This window comes from Prionailurus viverrinus, chromosome C1 (assembly GCF_022837055.1).
Source record: "Prionailurus viverrinus isolate Anna chromosome C1, UM_Priviv_1.0, whole genome shotgun sequence".
Lineage (NCBI taxonomy): Eukaryota > Metazoa > Chordata > Mammalia > Carnivora > Felidae > Prionailurus > Prionailurus viverrinus.
The window spans coordinates 6,660,707-6,674,108 of NC_062568.1; the positions used below are offsets into that span (position 1 = coordinate 6,660,707).

The 13,402-nt window shown below is 42.0% G+C and overlaps 1 protein-coding gene across 12 annotated transcripts in view; it reads right to left on the minus strand.

The window, feature by feature from the left end:
• The window catches only part of RHBDD1 (rhomboid domain containing 1), a 164,041-nt gene that overhangs the window by 43,873 nt on the left and 106,766 nt on the right, over nucleotides 1-13,402 (minus strand). For 2 of the 12 annotated variants that reach the window (XR_007154994.1, XR_007154995.1), the window contains exon 7: nucleotides 9,108-9,299. The exons of the other annotated variants lie outside the window; for them this stretch is intronic. The gene's annotated coding sequence lies outside the window, so the exon portion shown is untranslated. The remainder of the gene's footprint in view (nucleotides 1-9,107; nucleotides 9,300-13,402) is intronic. 12 annotated transcript variants of the gene reach the window in all.

The window sequence follows — 13,402 nt, forward strand, 5'->3', positions numbered from 1 at the left end:
CCCTTGCGGAGTGAAAATCCCAGGAATAAGTATGTTAACAAGAACTCTGTGTGATTCTTCTAAGGTGAAACCACAGCCATGGGGCTCGTAGACTAACAGTTCTGCACTGTTTCTGGAAGTGTCAGCTGAGCTCTCTTTAAATGGCACAACCAAGCCGCCAGGTTCTAATTGTCTCTAATTGGTGATCTTGTGAACTGCAACTTCCCTTACCACTAAAAGGGCTGACGATATCATTCCTCTAATAAGAAACATGTTAAAAGGCAAAATAATAAAAAGAAAGCACTACGAGCAATAATCATGAAAATTCATTGCATTATGTTAACATTCCTCTTCAGTAAAAACTTGGGTCTAGAGAACAGAATAAACAAAAGCCAAACATGTTACTTTCCAATTTGTTAACTGCATGATTTCCAATAAGAATTGGTATGTGATGAAAGATGGGCTTAATGGTTCCTTTTTTTTTTTTTTTTTTTTGTCACGGAGACATGTCAAGAGAGTATCTTCCTTCCTTCTTCCCTCTCTCTCTCCCTTCCTCCTTTCCATCCTTCTTTTCCTTCCTTCCTTTCCCTCCTTCCCCTCCCTAAACATTCCCAATCAGCAGTCCCCTTTTCATTTATTAGCACGTGTCACCTAGATAATAGCTATTCTTGCTGATGCCTTGCTAGTTCCCTCCCTCCACACACCTTCCTCTTTCTCCCACCTGACCTAGTTCTCTTAAGGAAGGAAATGTGGTCTTATCTTCATTTTGGAGGAAGAGGGGCAGCTGTCTTGCTCATGTTTGGCACAATATGGGTTTTCCATATATTCTAAAAGTCATATACAAAGAAATTAGAAATCTAGGTACTATTGAAATGGGTGGGATTATCCGTACCTCCAACTTAAAAACAAAAGTGCCCACTGCCTTTTGCTAGAGCTCCTTAAGAGTGAAGCAGAGATAAATGGGAACGTCTCACCTTGATCCTCAAGTATCTCTCCATCTAAAGGCTAGGGAAGCTTACAACGCAATCCCAGTGCCTGGGCCCATGCAGGCATCTCTGCACACTTCTTCACCCCAACCCCAGTGGTGGCGGATTCTGCCTGGTAATTTAAAAACCTCCCCAGGTGATTCTAACAAGCAGGTGGCTGAGTACCAACAAAATCTCTGAAACATCTCCTCTAGTTACTTAAATACTCGTCAACTGTATGTTTGGTCTTTCTTGAATTACAGTCCTTGGATGCACTCACAGTCACCATTCACTTACTGAAACGCACTGGATAACAATGGTTATTCTGTTTTCAGAAACCAAGTGAGGTCACTGCAGTTACCAACATATTCAGTTCTCCTGGATGTCAGTGAGCTGTCTCCTTCTCAAAAGTCCACTCTCCTTTATTCTTAATGCTGCCTTTCCTGTCTTTCCACTGAATTGGAAGATCCCATCTATAGTTAGCTGAGTGTTACCTGTGGGGGGCGGGCATTTTGGAATTTCATATCCCCTGGACTCTCACATGTATCCACTGAAGGCCTTGAAAACACTCAACCACGAAATTTGTCACACAAATTCCCATACAAAGCTTAAAGTTGACCAAGAAGACATTAATTAACCTCTACTTGGAAAACTTCATTGGAAACTTGATGACTATTTTACAGAACTCTAATTCACTGAAATTTCTAATTTTATTCCAAAGGAATGAGTATAAATACACAAGTTCACTGAGCTAGTAAAGTAATAGAAGTGTTTCATAGAAAACTAGTGCTATTATTATGAATTAAAATATGATGATAATCCTACCAATACACTATGAAAGGCAAAATAACGTAATGATTAAGTACATAGACTCTGGAACTAAGACTGTATATAGGCTCACATCGTGGCTCTACCATTACCAGCTGTGTGACCTCGGTCAGCCTCCCTTTGCTTTAGTCTTCTTTCAAAAAGATAAATAGTAAAACTGACTTCATTGTTGTTGGGTTAAAATGAGTGTATACATGCACACACATGGATACATACGCATAGGTCACTTACAACGGTGCTTGTCATGCTGTGACTCACTTAAGTTCCATCTTTCCCCCGGCAGCCTGATCCCCACACAGTGATCTTAAAATCCATATCTGAAGGGCACCACATCTGAAGGGCTCAGTTGGCTGAACATCCGACTTCAGCTCAGGTCATGATCTTGTGGTTTGTGAGTTGAAGCCCCACATCAGGCTCGCTGTTGTCAGCCAGTCAGCAAAGAGCCCACTTCGGATCCTCTGTCCCCCTCTGGCTGCCCCTTGACCCCTGCGCTCTCCCAAAAATAAATAATAAAAGAAAATCCATATTTGATCTTATCGCTCACCTACTCAATGGCTTCCACTGTCCCCAGGGCCAGGTACAAAATCCTTAAACACAGTGTAGAGGGCCTTTCACAACCTCATTCCCGCCCATCTTGCCACTTGGGGCCCCACCTGAAAAATATATTGCAGCCCCAGCCAACTTAGTTTCTCCAACAGGCCATCATCTTATCTCAGGGTCTTCATCTATTTTCTCTGCGCCCCTCTTGGTTCAAACCCTTCAGTACTCATCACTTTCAGAGGAAAGCCAAAATCCTGAGATGGACCATAGTCTAGAACACACTAATTCAAATTTAGAGTCAATACCCAGGTTGCCCCCAAACTTAGGAATCATACATTCATTCATAGGAGAAAGGAGGCTCACTACCTGGGTGCCCCATCTGCCGATCTTTAAGACAATGAAGGTGATGGCAGATTGTTATGATGTCACTACAGCCACACAGGAGGAAGACCCGTGAATTCCGAGCTTAGAGTAAACGGCATCCTCTCTGTATGCCTCTGTCTCCTGTTTGCTCTAGGCGCAATTTTTATTTCCATTTTAAGTTGTTATTTCTCTATTTGTGTAACTGCAAAGAGCAGAGGAAGATACGCTTTTTCAGCAAATACAAGTCTGGGGGTTTTTAAGGACAGTGCTCATTTGATCTCATTATTCTGCCAGTTAATTGGCAGGAAAGAATGTCCTAATTGCTCATTAACTCTGAAGATGTCCCCCTTGTATGGTGTCAAGGTCTTAGAGACACAGGGTATACAGCATCTGTACAAACTGCTGCTGCTTTGGGGGACAAAGCGTAAGTTTCACACAGCTAAAAAAAAAAAAAAGAAAAAACAAAAAAAAAAAAACCCAAAAAAACCCCAACAGATGTTTTTGATTTTGGCTTCAAACAATCTTATCTATAATGGAGTAGAATTTGGTGGTGAGTTATTTTCTCCTTGAGCTAATAAGATGAACCACACTGCTGATTAAATACTGTTTTCTGGGGCCCCACAGTTTTTCACAGCCATTGTTTATGGAAATCATTCTTGGTTAGATGGTAATCTGCCAGAATGGCAATGGATTTTTTTTTAAATTTTTTTTTAAACGTTTATTTTACTTTTGAGACAGAGACAGAGCATGAACGGGGGAGGGTCAGAGAGAGAGGGAGACACAGAATCGGAAGCAGGCTCCAGGCTCTGAGCCATCAGCCCAGAGCCCGACGCGGGGCTTGAACTCACGGACCGTGAGATCGTGACCTGGGCTGAAGTCGGACGCTTAACCGACTGAGCCACCCAGGCGCCCCAGCAATGGATTTTGGAAAGGTTCTCTGAGAAAGGTACTCCTCAAAGAACTTCCGCTTCTACCCACCCCTGGGTCCCCATATGCGGGACTGTGATGAGTAAAACCGTAACAGAACAAAGCCATCAACACAGGCACTGCTCAGGCCCCTTCTTCAAAGCGCACAAAGAAAGCCAGAATTGCTCTAAACAGCTATGCCCACATACTAAGAAGCCTGGCTTACATGCCTCTGTGATATATAAAACATTAAAATGATAATTGGCAAATAATTAGGGATACCACGGGCTAGGAAATGTCATAACTTGACAACGGTCATCGTGTCAAAATTATGCTCAAAACGGGACTTACTGGGCCTGAGTTATCTAAGTCAGGGACTTACTTCCCTCTGCACCCGCAAATGTCCCGCCGAAAAGCATCCTCTATCCCACAGTAAATTACTTGGGGTTTAAAATGTATCTTTGTCACAGCAGTGTGTGCCAAAAGAAGGGCCCTGCTAACCCCAGAGACACAGCTTATTTAAAGTTATAATGAAGACAGCAGGTGCTCTATGCAGATGTCACTTCTTCTAGGAGACACTTATTAAACACTTTATCTCCCTTGCTGTCGCTGGGCTAGCTACATTTTATGTTCTTTCAGCATCACCGTAGCCAAAAGCAAACTGTTTCCTTTTAGTCTCACTGAGCTGAAAATTAAAAACTACTGGGCTTTGGGTTGTTTAGGGGGATTTGCAAAGAATTCTAAATGTAGTGATTCAAGAGTCAACCCATACTGTTTTCTAGTGACACAAAACTGTATTTTGCAATAAAACAACACTCTCCCACGGAAAGCATGCCAGACTTCTTTCCCTGGTGACCCAAACCTCTGCATTCCAACCACCACACATCCTTTCGTTCAGAGGAAGTGGAACAAACAGATAGGAAAGGACCCCACTCGAGAAAATGTACGAAGCTTTCCATTCCGCATACTGTCAGGTAAAATGGAACTGCCTGGGGCCATGGTTCCGAAACTCTGTGCTAAAGCAGCCTCAGAGTAAGACAGAATCCAGTATGTTCTGGAACCTTAAGAAAGAAGTCACTGCAGTAGCCAGGAAGAGCTAGCTACTAATAACGGGAGCAGTCGGCCTTCTTGCCTAAAGTGTGTGGATCACTTCAGCCTGGAAGGTTCAGAGTAGGGATGGAATGGGAAAGGGGGTAAGCAAGAAGGAAAAGGGGAGACTGGATCTGGAGGGATCTGGGCTCTGCTCAGTCTCCTCCATCACTCTGACTGGCCATGAGTAGCCTGCGGAGGCTGGAGGTGAATGAATGAGGTGTGTCTGCCCTTCTCCACAACAAACAACCTGAAGCCTTAGGTGGAATGGGGACGTGGAGAACATCAGAGAAGAGCATGGCTAAGCGTGAACAGTTTTAGCAATGCCCAGACTCATTTTACTAATTTTTTTTCCTGATAAAGGTTCTACATGATTTTGGAGACATTTTTGAAACGGGAGTTAAGCCAAAATAAGAAAATAAAAGTCACCACAATCTTATTCTTGAGAAATAAGGGTAAGCGGCATTTTGTTAAATATCATCCCAATCTTTTTTACGGTACATTCACTAGGCCTTTTTAATGGCTGAGTATTATTCTATATCATAATTTATTTGACCTGTGCCTTCTCATGGCATGATTAGGCCATCTGCAATTTTTCCAAAGCAGATGATTACAATGTAATTTTAATCAGCTTAATATTTATAGTAATCTTCCTAACACTGCACAGTTTTGGTCCTGTGTTACAACAAAAATAGATTTATGTAACACAGATGTGGCACAGGAAGATTTCTGGTCCCTAACTGAGATTCATGAAGATATATAAATACATAGTATGCATGACTCTCACATCTGGCTCTCCGTAACTAAATACAACAGAATTATAAATAGTTCTGGACCCTTGGAGAACCACCATGTGATGAAACCAGACCACTGTGAAAGCCATTTGTGAGTCTACAACAAATGGAAACCAACATATGACTTGATTTTTCTTACTAGCAACACAACACAACACAACATGACAAAGTGGAAGGAAGACAGCACAAGTCTAAGAGGGCTTTGAGAGGCAGAGTGGATGACACTGGAAATTCTCACGGGAATAATTCCCACTCCTGAGGAGCAGGAGAAATGTGTGACAGCCTGATGTCAAATTCTGATGTCTGAAGCCACACCTAATGTGAGCACATGCATTCCTTTTTGTTCTCCATCATTTCTCCTCTAAAAGGAAAGTTACCAGGGGTGGCTGGGTGGCTCAGTCAGTTGAGCTCAGGTAACTTTGGCACTGCTTTGTCCTATTCTTTGTCATTGACTTTGAAAATAATCTAAATAAATTAAGCAAAGGATCACAATAATGTATCCAAGATTTAATCCCGAGGTCATGATCTCACAGTTCAGGGGTTCGAGCCTCACATCGGGCTCTGTGCTGACAGCTCAGAGCCTGGAGCCTGCTTTGGATTCTGTGTCTCCCTCTCTCTTTGCCCCTCCCCCGCTCGTGCTCTGTCTCTCTCTCTCTCTTCCTTAAAAATAAACATTAAAAAAAGTTTTTTTAAAGGAAAGCTACTGAACAAAAACAGAGCCCTATTAAAATGAATGATGCAAATATCCTTAATTAAAATGTCACTGATGTTTCTATATTAAAAACAGTATTTTCACATTCATATGCTATACATTCTGGTAAAAACAAATGACAGCTCAGAAGATCATTTATGATTGTCTACAGTAAGCACTTTTTTTTTTTTTTTTTGAGTGTGTGTCCTTTAAGGTACCTGAGGCGCAGGTTTCTTGTGCAAGAGGGAGTTCTTTCCCTACAAAACAAACATTTGTTTTTCCAATTTTTAAACCAATCTGGATCTGTTGCTTAAACAAAAACCAAAACCCAACCAAACGACAGGGCTTGGCCAATCATAGATGGGCAGGTGAAGAAGACGGTGAGGGAAATGTCACTGTTATTCTGGAAGTAATACAGTCTTTCTAAAGGGCGTAGCCACACCCCCCTCCGTTTTCAGGGTTCTGAATTCAGGAACATCACATCAGCCACACCATCTCCAAGAATACAAACCTAACTCCAGGTCAGTTAGGTCTTGACTATACGGAGAAAACCTCTCTCCTGTCATCAACAATTCAGTAGCAGCCTAGAAATGCTTCTTCTAAACAGGCTCTGTTGGTAAGACATAAAAGTGTCCCAACTAGTGTCCCTTCTTGTCTGGTGTTTACCACTTAGAATGCGACCCTGGGCAAGTCATTTAACTTCTCTATGCCACTGCTTCACAATCTGAAATAACAAAGATAATTGCAAATGCTTATTTCTTAGGGTTCTGCGTGGGTATGTGAACCTTCCTCGTCCCACAGAGAGGCACTTAATTCTTGCTGACTTGGAAAGAATTTCACCACAACATTTGCTGTGGTTTCTTCTGGGTGCCTATGTTATGGGTAGCTGCAAGGGTACACCTCAAATGTTACATGGTTCTTCTCTGGGTGCTGGGGTTATGGGTTCTTTTTTTGTCTTCTTTTCTCATTTGTATTTTCCGCAGTGAATATATATTGCTTTTATAACTAGAACAACAAACGTTAACCAAATTCTCAAGACTGTTATAGATGAGCTCAGTTAGCCATCATCACTGTCTTAGGTCCTCAACACAGTCCACCTCAGGACATCTGGAATTCAGGTAGAACTTCCAGAAAAGGAGTTGAGTGCTGACCATTCTGATGGCGAAACAGAAGCAGAACCACGCAGCAATCACGGCACACATCTTACCAGATGTTAGCACACGTACATCAGAGCCGTCTGTCACACTTTACCATCTGTCTCCCTTCCCTCGAAAGTCAGGTGGACTCTGCCCCTGGTGACAGAGAAAAGCTGAGAAGTCTGTCTGTAGTCAAGCCTACAAGGAGGATGTGAAAACTCACTCAGAGATTCAGCTTTAGGGCAGACTCATGGGAGCTCTAGAAATGTGGCTCCAATCTAGCACCTTCCAGGGAGGTCTTGACTCCCCGGTTCCTCCCACCTACCTACTTCACACCTGCATCCCCAGGGCAGGACACTGTCAACAATAATCAAGGCCAAGTTAACAGACATGTATATAGATGGTGACGGGATATTAAGTCTCTTGGCTTCTCTTAGACTGTTTCCTCATTGGGCAAAATCAGGTGTCAGATATGATGCCTCCTAAGGCCCATGCCAGCATATCACTGTTACATTTGAAAATGGCACTGCTTTGTCCTAATTCTTCGTCATTGACTTTGAAAATAATCTAAATAAATTAAGCAAAGGATCACAATAATATATCCAAGATTTAACCCCCAAGATTTAAACTAAAGCCACATGCTTAATATGCTCAGCAAAGGTGGCTCTTTACGAATGCCAAACTCATCACTGGCGTCAGTTAAACTCAAAGATGAAGAGGAAATATTAAGATACAGTCATGAAAAATGTTAAATGTAGTCACTGTGATGTGCAATTACAATGCTTAAAGAGGAATCAAAAAGGCTCAAATAAAGAGAAAATAAAATCCAATTCACTGAAAACATCAGCTAATGAGTCTATGAAACAAAGTCTGGGCCTTCAGCTAAAAAAAAAAAAAAAAAACAGATGGTTTTATATTATATTTTAGTATAAATAAGTGGGATTAGAAATTTCCTCATACTCTCCATGCTTTGATTAATAAGAATTTAAGATCCACTGTAATTTTAAAGCACTCTTTGATATCTCTTTTCCAAATTAATACACTTTATAGAAATAATGTCTATATTAATAGTTTTCTACAATTATCTGATTTTATGGGACACTGACTATACACATAACTTCTGAGATCAAAAACTGTATACATAGCTTGAGTATACAAATCATTGTATCAGTAAATTTGGTGGTCTACAGAATTCTTACATAATCTAGGGAATGATGGTTTTGCTGAAGAGGAGAATTTCACAGATGCGTAAGTAAAATGACCAACTCAAAAGTTACTACATGGCTTTCGTGGATCTAATACACACAAGAGGCTCAAATACAGACTTGCTGAGTAACAGCATGAATAATGACCCCGAGGAACATGATGAGGGTACCGGGTAATATTCCTGACACCGTTAAGATCTGGTGGCCCAGAAGTGGTCTCCAAGTGTGGGAGAGGATGGAGGGGACATGGGTGGGTGGAACTGATTCATTACAATTCTGTTTATACTTTTATTGTTAAATCTCCTCATTAGCATCTGAATAATGCCTTTTAATAAACGGTGACCGTGGGGGGTAGCGGCAGAGGAAAAATTATAAATACACATGTAACTATTACTGTCAAGATCCCAAATATGTTTAAATTTCATGTATCTTTATTTCTATTTTATTATTTCAGTCACCGCGGGCTATGGTTAATATTTTAAAATCTGGGACTTCAAGAGAAGCCGGCTCCTTTCCCACCAGGGACGAAACAGAACTCGCGCCCACTCATGTTACGATTTTTCTTCCTGGCTGGGATATTCACGTGTTGTTTCACAGATTTTAAAACTCACGTGCTTAGGTTTCTTTACGGGCACAATTTGACATCTAGACACAGTCTCGAATGTCAAACTTCACTCGCTGAAGTGAGTATCTCCCAACACAGAGCTGCAAGCAAGAACCATGATCCAAAGGGAGCGTTCTGCATCGAGACTGCTTTTAGACAATCTGGCAGATGGTACTTGTTCATTACACAGAAACTTGTCCTAGGAGAAAACACGCCAATTTACTTAAAAAAAAAAAAAAAAAAAAAAAAAAAAAAGAAGTTAAGTGGTCACACAGAATTAGCTGTACATCTCTGTCCTGGCCCGTAACGCCTCTGCCAAGCCAAGCAGGCCAGCCGTGAACATTTGCATATGTTAAAAACTGCCAACCGCATTATGCCTGCACTGGGCCAAGGAAGGATCATATAACCATGCAACTGAATGAGCCACCACCATCTAAGCCACGTATGTATCGATTCAGGTCTGCCACGGATGGCTGTGTGAGTTTGTCATCCCTAAACCCTGACACCCATGGGTCAAACACCAACATTCCTGACAGTTTCCCAGAAACTCCAGCTACACTCCTCCTACTCAGTCCATTACCACAGAATAATGGAAAAGGAAGAGGGGACCCAACTCACCTCTTTATTGTAAAAAAATAAAAATAAAAACAGAGGTCTGAGGAGATTCAGTCATTCACACCTCAAGTAAAGCTAGTTAATTACTATGCCAGGACTGAAATGCAGGCCACTGGTGTTTTCCCATCATTTTCGCTTTGTACCACACCAGGAGAGATAAAAAGAATGAACATAATGCATCTGTTTTCTGCAAACATGTCCGCACAATAAAGAAACGGGCTCTTATATATCTTGGTGTAGCTTCAGCAAGAAAGAAAAATTGTACAAGTCTTTTTTTTTTTTTTTACCTAAAACGTGTCTCAACGGTCCCTATGAACACATGATGCTTACAAACAAGATTCAAAGATATTGTCAAATAATCTGTTAACCACAAAAGCACTAGATATTGATTTGGAACCCCAACATTTTTTTCTCCAAAATGGCTCCCCTGGCAATTTCACATCGAGAAACTCAGAGACAAAGCAGCAACCAGTTTCATTCTGAAGCCAAGACCTTTGTAGTATATCCCACCATGGTTTCACATATGGCCAACCAGCAACCCCAACTGTATGGTGTGTGTGTGTGTCGGGGGGGGGGGGGGCGGTGACAGATCTGCCTGATTTTCACGAGAGCCAGAGTGTGATTGGGGCCATTTGCCTTTCAGAAAGAGTCTAAGAAAAGAAGCACAAGTTACTCTACATGTCAGCAAGGATTTCCAGCTTTAACCAGTACACATGCTCCAGGCTGGCAGATAGAAGTTGAAAAGGACACAGCTTTGCACCCAGCCGCCAGCTGAACTTGGTGGCAGGCTATAAAAAAAAAAAAAAAAAAAAAAAAAGGCACAAATTATACATAGAAGGATGTGGGGGAGGGGGGAGAAGAAAATGCAATGAGCTAATGTTCCCACTTGGCATCTGCCTTTTGACTCAAAGAAAGAGATGGCTCTTTTCCAAAATTTTTCTATTATTGTGCTATCAGCTGCCTCTTGGACGTGCTTATAAAAGCGGAGACTGCCAACAAAACAAGACAAGATTTCTGTTGATAGTAGTAAATGTGCAAGCTCCTTGAAATAATAGGGATTTCGCTATTTCTCCTGCAAAGGCTACTTTGGGATTATTATTCCCGGCACGAGCTTCAGGACATGTACAGCCAGGTCCTGTTGAGGACTATGCGAACAGCAAATTCTGAAGTTAAAGAGGTGCTACCTTGATTCTTTAATTTCCTCCTCCAATATAATTTAACTAAAGAACAGTCTGAAACTGATTGGCGCTGGATGTTTCTTGCTGGACTGGCATTCAACCAAATGAATTGCTATTAGTTGGCCCTTTCAAATCTCAGTATTGCTCTATTACGCCAACTTCTTTGAAAACTGGAAATCAAAGAGAAAAAATTAAGCATCCAGCTTTTTTGAAAAGGACTATAGATTCTACCTACTTCATGAGGGAAAGATCTTATTCAAACGCACAAACACAAAAAGGTAACAAACAAATGTACTAAGAATGATAGATTCAAACTCCAGTGAAGAACTAGGAATGCTTCCAGCTTCCCTTTGGGGTGTAGAAAGCTAGGGAAAGCATCACTCCTCTCCTTACAATAAACATAAATGCTGGCCAATCTGCAAGTTAGTAACTTTTTCTTGAACCCATCAGAGAGCTGTGGCAGTAAGGCAGCTAAACAGAGTCTGAGAAGGTACCTGAGCACTTGCTCACCTAGGACGGACTCTGATGGACACTCAGAAGAACTCGGCCAAAACCATGAACGGATTGCTAAAGGCTTAGTGTGAGCTAGCCAGAGAACACAGACTATGTTCACAGAACATATAACGCAAAGTGTACTGGGGGCTACGATATACAAGAGTTCGCGCCCACTTCTAGGCTCTTCTCGGAACCTCTTGTGGGCCTCCCCCAAGGGACAGGTGAGTCCACAGACAGGATCCTTTGTCATTCCTGGTTCAGTCCTGGGAGAAAGAAGAGCAGTCAGGGCAGGAAAAGTCTGTAAAACAAAAGGCTGCTCACATCCTTCTTCTCTATCCCCATGGAACAAAAGCCGTCATTGCCTGGGAGAAAGGCAAAAACCGCGGTTTCCCTAAGGGAAATGGTAAAAACCTACTGCAGCTTAGGATAGGGGGATGGGAAATGAAAAGGGACCTCTAGACCTGGGGGTGGGACAGGAACACAGGGAAGGCCACAACTCTAATCACAGGGACACAGCCACTGCCTAAGATCAAGGCCTAGTCACAGCGTACCCCGCTTGCCCGCCACCCGAGACTATAAAACACAGTAAGCAGCAGCAGCAGTGCGTGCCTGGGAGAGGGGCATGAGAGCACACGGGGGGCCTGCCCGAGCCGCACGCAGAGGAAAGGCTGAAATTGAAGGTCAAGCAGACATGGAGAAAACCTCGTCAGCAAATCAGCCCCCACCCTCAGAAACAAGGTAACCCTGGAGGAATCTGAAGTGCTCGGTGTACAGGAGGTAACCGCAGCAACCCTAGGCATTCGGTAATACTGAATTATATAGTATATACGTACTAATATAAATGTTTTAATATAATATGTTGATATAGTAACTCATATAATTCGAAATGCAGTACGCAACAGAACAAGTAGAGAATAAGAATGGATTGGAACACCCAGGGGTGCTGGACTAAGTCAATCTAATTAACGTTTATAGACTATTCCACCCAACCAGAGAAGAATACACGTCAGTTTCAAGGGCACATGGCATTTTCACCAGGATGGACCATAAAATGTCACAACCAGGTGAGCCTCATCCTGGGAACGTAAACCTTCTTCAGCTTTGAAAATCAAAATAATGTAAGAAGAAAAAACAGATTAATAATCTCAACAGATAGAATTTTCTAAATTACTACTTACAATAGCCTACCTTCCCCTCCAAAAAAAAATACTTAGGTATAAATCTAATATGTGGAGGATCTGGATGTTCAAAAAAATCTAGCGATATGAAAATATGATTACAACAAAACACTGAGTGAAAACAAGGTACAAAATAGTATGTACTTTACAGTCAGAATTTTATAAAATGAACACAAACCAAATATTTTTTGCATAGGGAAAAAAAGGCTAAAGCAGGCCTTTAAGGCCTTTAAAACAGTGTCTCTTTGGGGGCGCCTGGGTGGCTCAGTTGGTTGGGCGTCCGGACTTTGGTTCAGGTCACGATCTCACGGTTCGTGAGTTAGGGCCCCGCATCAGGCTCTGTGCTGACAGCTCAGAGCCTGGAGCCTGCTTCCGTATTCTGTGTCTCCCTCTCTCTCTGTCCCTCTCCCCCACTCACATTCTGTCTCTCTCTCAAAAATAAATAAACATTAAAAAATTTTTAAAGCCATGTCTCTTTGGTTTTTTGTTCTTTTTTTATGGTTACTTATTATTATTATTATTTATTTTGAAAGAGATAGAGAGAGAGAGAGGGGAAGAGACAGCAATTGCACGAGCAGGGGAGGGGCAGAGAGAGAATCCCGGGCAGGCTCTGAACCGTGAGCATGGAGCCCGATGCAGGCCTCGATCTCACAAACCTTGAGACTGTGACCTGAGAGAAAGAAATGAAGAGTTGGACACTCAACTGACTGAGCCACCCAGGTGTCCCATGGTGTCTCATAATCACAAAGTGTTTTAAAGAAAATCAACCTGAAATTAATGTAAACAATTTGTAAAGCTAATCCCTTTGCTGCCACCTGGGTCTGTAAAATGTACTT